Below are 14,503 nucleotides of genomic sequence, written 5' to 3'. Positions count from 1 at the left end.
CCTTTGCCGTTCTTTTGGATGCTTTCACCTCAAAAAAATCAGTAATCCTTCTTTTTCTTTCTTTCTTTATTTTTTCTTCTATATTTTGGGATGTGTCATATGAGATCCATCTGAGATGTCCACAGACATGTCCTAAGCCATCTAATTTTGTCTTGAAGTCTCTCTCTTCCTTGATTGGTCACTGAAAGTAAAAATTACAGTAAATGTCTCTAGATATCCATGTTTTATATATCAAGTTAATTGTGATGCAGTACTTGAGCCAACATTGTTGAAAACTTTGTCTTTCGCAGAAGGCTTTCCAGAAATGGCTTGCCAACGTTGACCATGATTTAGAGGTACTGTCGAGAATCCGGGGAGGGGGAGGCAAATTCTGAGTACAGGCTGGGCTTTTTAGGGAAAATGGTGGAATCCCAATCTAAGCTTAAGCATTTAGCCTCCAGACCAAGATCCAAACCGTGAAGGGATTTCAGAGTAGGGATTTGAGGAATTTTCTGGGAGTTCGTTGCATCCTAAAGCCATAACTAAACATCTTTTCCCTTGTCAGCAAAATGCACCTGTTGGAAGACCAGTCGAAAATCAAACAACTTTTCATCTACTCACATAGGTGGAAAGCTTTACAGACTCCTCAAACACTCTTCTATCACAATGATCTCACAAGTGCTACAATGCAACTCAACTAAAAATTCAAGTCACAACTAAGATTGGAAGAAGAAAATAATTAACATAAGGATGCATCACCTAGAAATTCACAGTACCCCTGCTGCTTCCCTCCCTAGAGCTCAACAACAACAAGAAGAAGAACAAGAACGAGAACAAATGCATGTGTTGATCTTTTAAAGATAAGAGACTACGAGAGAGGGAGAGGAATGAGAAAAGTCAACAGAGCCTAGGCATTCCCCTACTACTGTGGTGGCAGGTGCTGTCAATGGCCTTGGTCTTGACCATCTTAGACATCTGGCCTTTCATCTCGCTGCACACCTTCTCCAACTTCACAACCCTGTTCTGCATTCTCTGTAGGTTGAGCCTCAGCCCATCGTTCTCATCCAATAACTCTACAGAAGCCCTCCTGGCCTCATCCCCTGCAGTGCGCAAGACTGGCCTCTGGGTTGCGGCAGTGTCGAGCCTATCCGTCATGGTCGTCTTGATCCGAAGCTTGGATTGCTGAGCAGCCAATGCTTGGACAGCAACTCCTGGCGGGATCCTCCTGTTCTTGGCAAGGTCTTTGCAGGCCTCGAGCGTCAGCTTCTCATAGTTTAGGCATTGAGATAGTCTCAAGCGCTCCTCAATGTTCAGCTTTGGGTGTGACTGAAAAGAAAAAAAAAATGAACAACAATGCAAAATAAGCCAATGTAGATACTAGATCGATACTTGGGAGAGATCTCAAGTTTTACGTAGGCACAAAAGTATTTGTGAAATGTATTGTTTGGGGTACAACTGTAGGAAGCATCATTTTTATCTTTTTTGATATTAAGGGAGGCAAAAGGCACCCAAGACTTTATTAAAAGAATTGGTAATTAACTAATTATAGAGAGGAGCTCCAAATTCATGTAGTTACCCACCCAAGTGGCCCTCCCCCTCCTCCTAATTGTAGGAAGCATCATGTGAGGAGTCCTAAGTTTATGCCACCAATTAGATACAACTCTTATAAATGAACTCACTCACTGCTTTTCGGATATTTTAAATCCAATGTGCAGGGCACAGAGGTACAAGGGTTGTTGTGAGATGTATCTGTTATCATTGCAAAACTATGTCTATAATAGAATATCTAGTTGTATTTGCCTACTATAAATCATATGAAGTCACGGTATACTGTACCGGTCCGAACCAAGCGGTTCGGGGCGTACTGTACTGTACCGATTCGGTATCTGGCCTACCGTTTCTTGGTATGCCAAAAAAATTTTGCATTATACCATACTGATATTATATTAGTATGGCACCGATATGAAATTTGGTATCAAGATGACGAATTTTATATGAAGTAAATAAATAATAGGAATTACATAAATTTTCAAAATAAAGTCCAAAAGTACTCTCAAAAATCATTAAAAGAGGGTAGTTTTGGAGTGTTATCCAAGTTGTGCAGCTGAAATGAAATATAAGTACGGCAGGGTCGGGTTGCCTACTGCCAGTCATGAGACATGCGCTCCCCTCCCCTTGTACTCTAAAGTGAGACATCGTATACAAAAGCCTTGAATGATTTCTTGGCAAGTAAGGGCGTCTGTGCTTCCACTGTTACATTATAGGGAAAGGAAGAATGCTCCTTCCAAAAAAAAAGTGGGGAAGGAGGGATGCAATCTTGTTTACTTTATGTCAAGTATATTCCCTCCATTTGCCAAAAAGGGAGTGAGAAGCTAGAAGACCAACAGAAGAAAAGAGAGATGATCACAGGACACTATTTTGCTTGGTACAGAAAACAAGAAAATCTATGAAGTTTTCAACCAGCCACCTATTATATGCACATGAAATTAATCAGACATATTAAGGAAGCAGTCCAAGAAGCAAATAAAACCTACTAACTACGCTTGAGCAGAATCGCTAAATCCGTCGATGCTTGAAAGTTAATAAACTGAAATGAGGAAAAACAGATGCCAACAATTAATTTTAATTCAAAATCAGAAAAACCAACGTAAAATTACATGAATAAAAAGTTATTTATAATAGTATCTGAAGTACCAAGCCAGGTAGCAATCTTTGGGAAGCAAACCACAAAGCATAAACTCTAAAAGATTTAGAAATAGAGGCAATTAATTATACTCCTGCCCATGTATCCACCCATCCATTATATTGTAAAGAAGGGAAAAAAGAAATGAAAAGATGATGGTAATGTGGCCTTACCTCAAGATAGATGTCTAAAGCCCTGTAGACCCCATCAAAGCAGTCCCTGGCAGAATCTGGCAGGCTCTCAGCCACCCCAAGAAACTTGGACATCTTCAAGCTCTGGTCAGGGGAGATCTCACCCAAGTGTTAGTCATAAATAATAACATGCTAAGGTTTAGAATCACAAAATAATACCGTATTCAAGTTTAAGGGATATACCTGCGGAAGACATATTGAATACGTTCTTCAATCACCTGGAATAATAGCGGCTGGATCTTCCCTTCCTTGCTCCTCACAAAAGATAGCCGTCAATGGGGCAAGCTATCAACCATATGGAGAGGAGAGGGGGACCTAGCCTATATATAGGAAATATAGAGGAGCCTTCCCATTAAAGGCTCCAAAACCCTAATTGGGTTTCCTGGCCTACATACCAAAAGTACCACAATAAATAGGACTCAATCCTATACATCCAAGGTGCACCAAAGCCCATAAAACAAAATGATCACACATCATATTGGGCTTAATCATAGTACCATTCTGAGCCATACGTCTAACCCATTTTATAAAACAAAAATACGCAATCAGTGTAAGCCCATATTTTGAAATTATTCTAACATTCTCCCACTTGGGCGAACACGGATTGTCATATTAATTTAAAAACTTTGTTTTGAAAACGACTCTCGGGTTAGACTACAAAAGTGGCCACACATATAGCTCAAATGATAATCACCTTGGATACATGATCCGGTCCAACAAGAACATCAACATTGAACATGGAAGTCGTTACACCATTTAATCGATGTAAGACCACTCCACAGCTACAAATGCTAACATCCTTATCGACATGGATCCCCATCCTCCAACCAATGTGGTAGTATGTAGTATGAACTTAGCACCAAAATGTGATCAAAGGTGTGCTAATTCATATTGGTCCTCATAAATGCTTCAAAAGAAGCCACATGTCTCAAAAGAGACTCACATCATGTCTTTATGCATTATATCTCGAGATCAAAATGATATCATAATAAAAGACATATGTGCAATGCATGCTCAAACATAATTATAATTTCTGTGCACAAAATACAGAATTATAAATAGGAAGATAAAATTTTTTTTTTTTTTTTTTAATTGGAAGAGGCTGTACCCGAAGCATATGGGTTGCCTACATACCCTGTAAAAAGGATCAAGCCAAAATATAGTTCTCTTACATAAATAACTCCCACTAACCAAAAACATCAAAGGTTTCCACAATGCCCATATTAGCAATATGTGTCTTAAAGACTTTCGTTGCGAGTCCCTTAGTTAATGGATCTGCAATCATTGCTTTTGTATTTATATGCTCTATTTTTGTCTGCCCTTCTTTAACTTTATCTTTGACCACCAAGTACTTGATGTCTATATGCTTAGAGCCACCAGAACTCTTGTTATTCTTTGAAAAGAATACCGCTACACTATTATCACAATAGATGGTAATTGGTCTCGAGATGGAATCAACAACTTTTCGTCCTGAAATAAAATTTCTCAACCAAATGGCTTGGACTGTAGCTCCATAACATGCCACAAAATCAGCCTGCATGTTAGAAGAAGCCACTAGAGTTTGCTTAATACCTTTCCCAAAAATAGCACCACCAGTCATTATAAAAATATAACCTGAAGTTGACTTCAGATTATCTTGACATCCTACAAAATCAAAATCTGAGTAGCCTACCACCTCAAGATGATCTGTACGCTGAAAGGTAAGCATATAACCTTCAGTCGTTTTCAATAATCTCAAAACTTTCTTAGTTGCTTTCTAATGCTCTTGTCCTAGATTCGATTAAAATCTACAAAAGACACTCACTGCATAGGCTATGTCTGCTCTAGTGCAAACTTGAGCATACATCAGGCTCCATACAGCTCTTGCATAGAGTATGTTCTTCAAAGATTCTCTTTCAAGTTTATTTCTTGGACACTGGGCTTTGCTGAACTTATCCCCTTTTACTATAGGTACATCACCAGGTGCACAGTTTTGCATATTGAACCTCTCTAGGATGCGTCGTATGTATATCTTTTGCGAAAGTCCCAACAAGCCATGATCTCTATCACGATGTATCTCAATTTATAGTACAAAAGAAGCTTCCCCAAGATCTTTCTTTTCAAAATTAGCAATGATATTTTCCTTATCTCATGAAGTAACCCTAAGTCACTACTAGCAAGTAAAATATCATCCACATACAAAACGAGAAAAATGAATTTTCTCCCACTGATCTTGAGATAAATGCATTGGTCCACTGTATTTTCAATAAAACCAAGAGAAGTCACAACTTCATCAAATTTCAAATATCATTGTCGGAATGTTTGCTTGAGCCCATATATAGATTTGTTCAACTTACACACCAAATTTTCCTTTTAAGTCTAACTTGAATTTGTAAACCTATTTGCAACCTATGGTGTTAACATGTGGTAGAAGCCCAACAAGTTTCCAAACTCTATTTCTCTTCATAGAAAATATTTCATCTTCTATGGCATTCAGCTATTTATTTGAGTCAGGTCTTGTTAATGCTTCTTTAAAAGGGACGGAATTAATGTTACGCCCAATATTAAAATCACTCGCTAGTAAATAGAAAATATAGTCATTAGGCAGGGCAGACATTCTTTCTTTTTTTTTTTTTTTGTGGTCTCCTAACCTGTGGTTCAAAAAACTAACTCAACCACTGTTTGAGGAGGAACGTGAGGCTCTTCTTGATGCTTACGTTCTTCATGAACTGTGGCAATCAGCTGAAAAATAACTCTTTCTTGTACAACGAAAATTGAAACCACAACTTGACTCGGTTCTGTAAAAGTTTTCTTTAATACAGAACTCCCACTAGTACCAAGTACAAGAAAGAAATTTCTCCATAATGAACTCAATAATTTTGGTGCCATGATTAGGACTATAGAACTTATAGCCCTTTGATCTATAAATTCTGGTGTAGATTTGGGGTCTAATTTCTTTTCAGTAGGATTATAAATCTTAACCTCAACTGGGCAGCCCCAAACTCTAAAATGGGCTAAATTGGGTTCACGTCATGTCTACAATTCAAAAGAAGTTTTCTCAACATCTTTACTAGGAACATTTTTCAGAATGTATACGATAGATTTCAATGCTTCACCCCATAAGAATTCTGACAAATTTGTTTTACTAATCATACTGCTAACCTTATCCTTCAGAGTCCGATCATGCCTTTCAGAAACACCATTTTGCTCAGGTGTTCCTGGCATTGTGTATTGAGGGACTATCCCACTTTGCTGTAAAAATCTTGCAAAATCACCCATGTTCTGACCAGACTCGTCATACTTACCATAGTATTCACCACCACGGTCAGATCTCACAACTTTGATACTTTTCCCACATTGTTTTTCAACTTCCATTTTAAATATCTTGAATTTCTCAAGAGCGAGAGATTTATCATTACTCAAGTAAACATAACTATAATGCGGGAAATCATCAATGAAGGTTATGAAATATTTGTTCCCACATATAGTAGAAAGTAACGGTCCACTAATATCGATGTGAATAAGATCCAAAAGAACCATCGCTCCTAGTGGATCTCTTCCTTATAGTTTTAGTCAGCTTTTTCCTAATACAATCTACGTAAGTGTAAATATCTGAAAAATTCAGAGAGGGCAGAATGTCAGCTTTCATCAATCTTTCCATTCGCTCCTTTGAAATGTGGCATAAATGCTTATGCCACAACACAGAAAATGGATGTTTATTGATGGCTTAAAATATATCAGTTGCATCAAAACCAACAGAGGCTCGATGACCAAATCTTTTGTTCCAAGCAATTGGGGAAATTGCATTTTGCCTTTAATAGTAGGTATAGTACATGCCTTATTGCAGGTGACTATATCATGAAATTGGACCATAAAACGACCATGCTAGCAGGTTCATATTGAATGTCATGGTTGCCAAAGGAGATAGGGCATGCCAATAAACTGTAGTAGGACTTGTGGAGTCTACCACATATTTAGGACATATCAATTAGCTGTAGTAGTCCTCATGGAGTCTGCCATGATTTCAGGACATATTAAAGATGTTGGATGAATCTCGACAAAAATGTTGAGATGAGTTGACCTTTGTATTGGTTATGAAAAGGTCACATATTACTTTCTCTAATGTTTCGATTCCTTAAAAATTAATTTCAAGTTTGAACCAACTTAGGGGCTTTATTGTTTCAGTAAAAGGCTTGACCAAGATGGGGAGTCTGGAGCAAGTCTTCTTTCTTCAGAATATTTTCTATTCTTTTCCCTTTTCTGCACCCAACCAGCCTAAATCTGCTTCAAGTTCTACATGCATATAACCTCAACTATCAGAAGTAGCCACCAGCTTGAATAAGGGTTTCTGGTCCGACTTAGCTCAGATTTGATTATACTAGCTCGGTCTGCTCTTAAAGCAGCCCCTTATAGTCCCTTTCCGATGCTCAAATCAATCTCTTAATTGTCTACAAACATGCTGTCTCAATACTCAGCTCTTAATTGTCTACTAACCGTGACCAGTCTACTACTAAGTGCAGATTTTTGATTAGCAAGTTGGTCTGTTGCTCACATCACTCCATCCATTGCTGCTAAGTATGGATCTGTGATCAGCGGGCGATTTGTTTTCCATATCAGTTCAACTGTTGTTTGATTCCAGAAACCCATCATCATTTATTTATTTATTTATTTATTTATTTATTTATTTTTTTTTTTTATCTTGAAAACCCTCATTAACTTCTGCCTAGAAAAGCCTAATGCTTATCGACACATTCTTAATTCCCCAATAAAACCTAGTAGATGAGCTTGGGATCTATCTGTTTGCCTACATAAAACTTAAACCATTACTTGACTATCAAAATTGAACCGAAGCCTAGCTCATGACTTGAGAGGATCTGCAGATTAGTGAAGAGGTGCTGAAATTACTAGTGCATTAGAGAGGTCGTAGCTCGGTGCTGCTCCTCTAAAGCAAAATCTAAACCCAAGAAAACTCAGTGCTATTTCTATGCCTCGTTTCCATCTCACATATTATTTCCAGTCAAGGTTTCAACGACAGACATTTGGCTTGATAGGGAACAGGCATTCAAAAAAAAAAGCGGAAACAACATATTTTATTTAATATCATCCAAAAGTGATGCATGCAATCAATGGATGATAACATATCTATCTAATCAACTTGGGCTATTAATTAGATAGTCCGTAATCAAACTTGAAAAACATATAAGTCTAATTACGGTAAGAGCCTTGGTGCATCATTGTAAAGTCACCTTTGGGCTAACAATACAACACGCTATAAGGTCCTCTTAAGACATATCATGAAGCCAATTAACAAAATCACATCAGCTGTCAAAAACACCATCACCTTTGGGCAGAAGAATGATTCTAGGCTAATGTAATCCCATTAATCACTTCATGTCATTTTTCCAAATCATTATACACAATAACACCTTCGGGCAAGATATTGCATTCAATGATCTGGCAAAATGCAATGCTACCTTTTTTTTTTTTTTTTTTTTTTTTTTTTGAGAAAATCAGATAAATATCAGTGAGTGTGCCACTTTGGCGGCTACCACCCACTTCAATTTCAAAATATTCTCAAATAGGAAAATAAGGATAGTCTTTATGCCCAACAATTTCAATCACAAAATGATAGTTATGTGACAAAATCATAACCATTAAACATGCTACAAAAATAATCAAAAACAACATATGTGATTGATTAAACAAAAAATGTTAATTACAAAAGACATATATGGCAGCAAGAGATGTCCAAAATTTAATAATTTATTAATTTAACACCTCAATAATTAATATGCATGAGGGCCTTGATTCAGCTTATTCAATATTTAAATAATAATTAAATAGGTTACTAACTCTTAGCCCCAGCTCTAAAAACCCATTATGGTCCATTAAATAAAATTGGGTTGGTTATATAAAAGAGCCCAACCTGCAACCATGGACCCATTCAGGTTGGGCTTAGTAGGCCCAAGCCCAATCAAAGGGCAAAACCCTAAAATTTTTTTTTTTTTTTTTTTTTTTTTTTTTGGCCTATCTTCTTCCTGGCCGCCGCTGTTCCCTTGTTTGGGAAGCAGCCCGTGGCTGCTACCCATGGCTGCCCCATGGTGGCAGCCCGCGGCTGCCACCCATGGCTGCCACCCACGCCGGCCACTGCGAGCGGCCGGCGAGGCTCCCCGGGCCGCTGCGCGGCCGGCTGTGGGGTAGCCGGGAGAAGGCCCCCGAAGCCGCGAGGCCCCACGGCCTGCGGCCGGCCGTGGGGTGGCCGAAAGAAAGCCCCCGACGCCGAGAGGCCCCCACGGCCTGCGGCCGGCCGTGGGGTGGCTTGGGACGCGCCCGCGGCCCGCAGCGGCGGCGGCGTCCGCCTGCTGTGGCACCGTGGGGCGGCCGTCCGCCCGCGGTGGTGGCGGGCGAGCCGCCTCGGCCTCCTTCCGCCGGCCGTCGCACGGCACAGAGGCGCCGGCCAGCGGCGAGGAAGGCCCCTTGCCATCCTTCATCTTCTTCTTCTTTTAGCCCATGAAGAGAGGAGTTGTAGAACGGGAAGAAGATGAAGGATGTATGCGGGAGAAGGAAAACAGAGTTTTTTTTTTTTTTTAATCCGAAAATAATATACAATGGCAGATTTAAATTAAAATCAAACCTGATATTTGATTATCAATGAAAAATCTGTGTATGCAGATTTATGTAGAAGATCCATTCACCGATGCATAAAATTAATCCGTAAGTCTAGATGAAATCATAATTGTGTATGAAGGACTCTAATCTTAGCATGGAGGCTCTGATACCAATTGTTAGTCATAAATAATAACATGCTAAGGTTTAGAATCACAAAATAATACCGTATTCAAGTTTAAGGGATATACCTGCGGAAGACATATTGAATACGTTCTTCAATCACCTGGAATAATAGCGGCTGGATCTTCCCTTCCTTGCTCCTCACAAAAGATAGCCGTCAATGGGGCAAGCTATCAACCATATGGAGAGGAGAGGGGGACCTAGCCTATATATAGGAAACATAGAGGAGCCTTCCCATTAAAGGCTCCAAAACCCTAATTGGGTTTCCTGGCCTACATACCAAAAGTACCACAATAAATAGGACTCAATCCTATACATCCAAGGTGCACCAAAGCCCATAAAACAAAATGATCACACATCATATTGGGCTTAATCATAGTACCATTCTGAGCCATACGTCTAACCCATTTTATAAAACAAAAATACGCAATCAGTGTAAGCCCATATTTTGAAATTATTCTAACACCAAGTACTTGTCTACCAACCTCCCAACCTTCTTCATCCTTTGCAAGGACATTCCTCCCTCTCCTTCACTCACAAAGACTCTAACCAATCTGAGCACCAGATTCACATCATAGGCAACCCCATCACACCCTGATACTAAGAGGTCATCCAAAGTGGCCTGGTCGAGCATCAGACCCATCAGCCTCTCCAACTTATGCCTACATTCTTTGCTCAAGCCCAAGCCAGAGACCAACCTCAGAACGCAGAACAGCCCCCTGCAAGAAAAGGCCGACCTCCCCATTAGCACCACCCCAAAGACTGCAGTGTCTGCAAGGCCACCATACTGTAACTTGTCTAAGGTTGGTTCTTTGACTGCTTCTTTGAGGTAGTACAATAGGAACCTGGTCAGTATGAGGTTCCTGTTATCGTTGCCATAGGATCCAAGGATCCTCATGAACTTTTCTACGATGTTTGGGCCAAGAAGAGTCAGGTCATCAAACCACCACTCCTTAGCGAAGCAAGTCTTCATGGTTTCAAGGGTCTTGGTGGAAGAGAAGCGCCTGAACCGGGATGTATTAGGGGATGAGCAGGAGGAGGAGGAGGAAGGCAGTGGGGCGGCTAGGGTTAGCGGAACCTCCGAATTGGCTGAGATCTTTGCGACGAGAGAGGCGATGAGCTTTAGGATTAGGCCAGATGAATCTGCGATGGAAAAGAAAAGCTCGCAAATCTTCAAGGCTGCCAAGATGTCACCCCAAGTCCAGTAGAAGAGGCCATCCAAGAAGGTCTCCGTCTGCCTCAGAAGATTGCAGGTGGAGAACTCTTCGGTCATCTCGAGGAAGATGGCGCCGCAGTGGAGTAGGCTGACATTGGCTGGGCTCATGGTAATTCTCCCACTGTTGTAGCAGAACCTTGATACCAGCTCAAACCCCTCCGGGCCTCCAGGAAACTCCATCATCTTCAGCCCAGAGCCCTTTTCTTGGCATCTCCTCCTCTCTTGCTTCACCATCTTCTTCAGTCTTCCTGAGAATGAGCAGAGAACCTTCTGCAAGAAAGAAGAAAGGAGCAGGAAAAGTCAAAGAAACCTTAGAGATTTTCTTGAAAGAATCAACAGATATGTGAAGAAGATGAGACAAAGATTTGGTTCGGGTTTTGGGTTTCAAGATTACCTGATGGACGAGGAAGGTGTGCTGTCCGTTGATGTGAACTTTGAGATCGCAGAGATCCTTCATGGCTGCGTGGAGTTGAGTGATATCAAGAAAGGTGGAGAAAGAGATGAGAGAGATATTAAGCAAGTGGAGATACAAGGGAAAAGAATACGGGATTGGAAAGAGAGCTGCGGTTTGTAATATGTTTGCAAGGAAGAAGATTTGGTGGCTTCACATATCACAGTTGTGTTAATAGTCATGTGAGTAGATGGATAAGCGCATGCATGCAGAAACAGTAGTTGTCTCTTTGTGCTTTATAATTTCTACAAAACACTATGGGTTACTTCTCCTATGTGAGAGAGGGCTCCCTCTATTACTGCCCTTCTTATTTGCAATGAAAACTTTTGGATTTTGTCTGAAAGCTGGTGGCAGGCGATAGAAGTCAAGCATCCTTTTGGTTTACTATTTTTGAATGGCTTTATCACCTTTAGGTGTAGACCATTCATAGTTTTTCTATATGAGCTTACACCAAAGGCCATGTGGAAGGAGAAGGCTTTGATGCATGAAGAAGGGTAAATCTAAGGGCCCATCAGGAGGGAGAGGGACCACCTTTGTGGAATTCAATAAAAGCAGCCATCCTGGTGAGGAAGAAACCAATGGGCAAAACAAGACAGGAGCATCTTTTCTTTCATTGGAGGTGAGTTGGGAGCTTCTTGACTCCTTCCCAAAGATGGAAGACTAGGGCAAGACTTGTGACTATGTAAGAGAAAGGAAGGGTGGGATTAAGTAGGAAGTGGCCACCTTTTGAGCCCCGTGTGGGAGGGTTGGATATAATAGCTAAAGGATAGCCCTGCTAACACCCTATAATGCAGTACGTAGAAGGGTTGGATATTAATTTCCTAATGACAAATATGCCTTCGGTTTCTCTCCCTCTTTGGGCAATGCAATGAACATCTGTTTCTCCTATTGCCACCACCAAGTACGTATATATATATATATAGGGAGAGAAACCGAAGGTCATGACACAAACTGTACATCTGGGTCTCGGACCGGGAGCCCCTTCAGATGGAATTAAGTAGCAAATTTTAATCAAGATTTGGGTTGAATGAGTTTGGATTTTGAATTTTATGGAGTAAAAGACTATTTTTTACTGCTTCTCTTCAAGTCGAGTGAAATCTAATAGTGTTATTCAGGTTGGTTGGTTTCTGTCAGAATCAAATTATTCTGTCAAGAAAATCTAAGCATGTTCACGAGACTAGTTCAGCTCCTCCTTGGATACCTATTTTGCATCTAGATAGTGTTGAAATCAAAAAATTAAATAAAAGCATAATAAAATAATCATTGTAATGGCTGTTTTAATAAATAGGTGACAGGTATTCGAATGATGTTTCTTATTTAGACAACATTCTAATATAATAACTGTTGACCGGTAAGATTAACAATACTTAGATATACCGCTATTTTGCCTACCTTGGCAATTATGCGACCAGCCATTTTTTTATTCTCAGAATATTAGTCTGTAAATAAATTAGGTAACTGATGGTAGTCATACTATTAGAATGATGAGTAATAATAATATAGGAGCAATAAATTTTCGAACAAAATTCTATAGAAAATTGCCGAAGCATGTAGAAATTTCATGCAGATTAACACTATTTCTGTTAAAATATCTGCAGAATAAGAGAAAAAAATAATTTTATTTTTTTGTTCTGTCACATTCGATACATCTCAGGAGTTATATATATTCACGTACAGACACCATACAAGAAAAATAATATAAGGTGATATAGGATCATGCTAATAAAAAAAATAATACTCACTAATATAGTTGTTATGTGATCTCTAAAATCACTCTAACATGATCATGTTGACAAAGAAAAATAATATTGACCGATACAAGATCACGCTAACTAAAAAAATAATACTACCGATACAGGATTATGCTAATAAAGATTTATTTATTATTTTAGTATTGTAATGCTAGCTAATAGGATTTTGTTCTTTTAGTTGGTGATGGAAGGATATTTTTGGTGGCAAAACTTTGAATGCAAACAAGCAACTCTCTATGATTCACCCATCTGATGGCCAAAAAAAAAAAAGAAAAGAAAAGAAGAAGGAGGAGAAGAAGTTTGGCCTCAGGATAATTCAAATGGAGGGGGTCGAGGGGAAATTTCTTTCATTTCTCAGTTGATGGGCCCATTTTTAGCACCTTGGGGTTCACGGGCGTTTAAGAACTTTGATTTGATATGAGCATCACAGAGGACTTCATTGGCTCCCGGTGCCATTGAGAACTCTCTGGGGAGCATATCGCATCCAAGAACTTTTATTTAAGAATTTTTTTTTTCCCAAACAGCCCCATGGCTGACGCAGGAGAACACTTACAGCTTTTGAGATTGAGACGGGAGAAAACATTTTGGCTGCGGAGAAGCAAACAGCAAACCGTAGTCCTCTTCCTCTTGTACATCAAGCACTGGTCAATCTTTTATCTTTCTACGTGGGGCTGAAATGGAGTCAAAGTCTACATAATTGCTTCACATGCATTTTGTCTTGCAATTTATATGACTATCTTTTATTTTCTTTAATTTTAGTATGTCATGTAGTAGGGAACTTTAGATTTAGTATCAACTAAAAAATGAGAGCATATTTATCATTATATATATATATATATATATATATATATATATATTCTTGAGTAGGATGGGATCATAAGCATCCCCATAAACCATGGGTGCATGATAGGTGCTAGCTACTTGTAAGTTTTTATGTTTATGTGGTATGCAAAATAAGATCACAGAGAGCTGTTTCCTAGCTTTTTTTTAGAGCAAAGGTTCCTAGCTAAATTTGATGAAATCCAGTCCTATCTTTCAAATAATGCACTGAATCAATTTGTTTCTAAAAGAAAAAAAAATAAAACCAAGCCTTTTATTATCCAATCTAGTTCAATCCAACACAATTAAAAGCACTTGCTCATCTAGAACGAACCGTTCTTTATCATTAAAACCCTAGATCAAGTGCGAGTCAAAATTTATTTGAAATAAAAAAAAATGAATGGATAATTCAGGAAAGCTCGCCCAATTTGTCTGGCACATTAGCATTGCTCATTTGGCTGGTATCGGGTACAAGGCCGGTGCATAGAGTGCCACATTCTCACTATGAGATTCCTAAGTTACATCAATATTGCTTAAGTAAAATCTAGCATGATGGTACCAAGGCCTACATCCAACATTGTGCTAGAATCTTAAGCCTTTGCATTTAAATAAACTAGACTCCATCAGTGATGCTTCATTTTTTTT

The 14,503-nt window shown here is 39.3% G+C and overlaps 1 pseudogene across 1 annotated transcript; it reads right to left on the bottom strand.

Annotated features, from left to right (window-relative positions):
• Positions 1-733: 733 nt before the first annotated feature.
• LOC103724294 (BTB/POZ domain-containing protein At3g19850-like) lies at positions 734-11,751 on the bottom strand (annotated as a pseudogene). The gene is made up of 4 exons (XR_016396707.1): positions 11,148-11,751; positions 10,088-11,107; positions 2,836-2,985; positions 734-1,305 (listed from the first exon to the last, which is right to left on the bottom strand). The product of XR_016396707.1 is annotated as a BTB/POZ domain-containing protein At3g19850-like (transcript).
• Positions 11,752-14,503: the final 2,752 nt, after the last annotated feature.

Source organism: Phoenix dactylifera, chromosome 10, assembly GCF_051530095.1.
Source record: "Phoenix dactylifera cultivar Ajwa chromosome 10, Ajwa_hap1_PhDact_Kaust_v1.1, whole genome shotgun sequence".
In the NCBI taxonomy this organism is placed as follows: Eukaryota; Viridiplantae; Streptophyta; class Magnoliopsida; order Arecales; family Arecaceae; genus Phoenix; species Phoenix dactylifera.
This window is presented reverse-complemented; position numbering and strand designations above follow the sequence as displayed.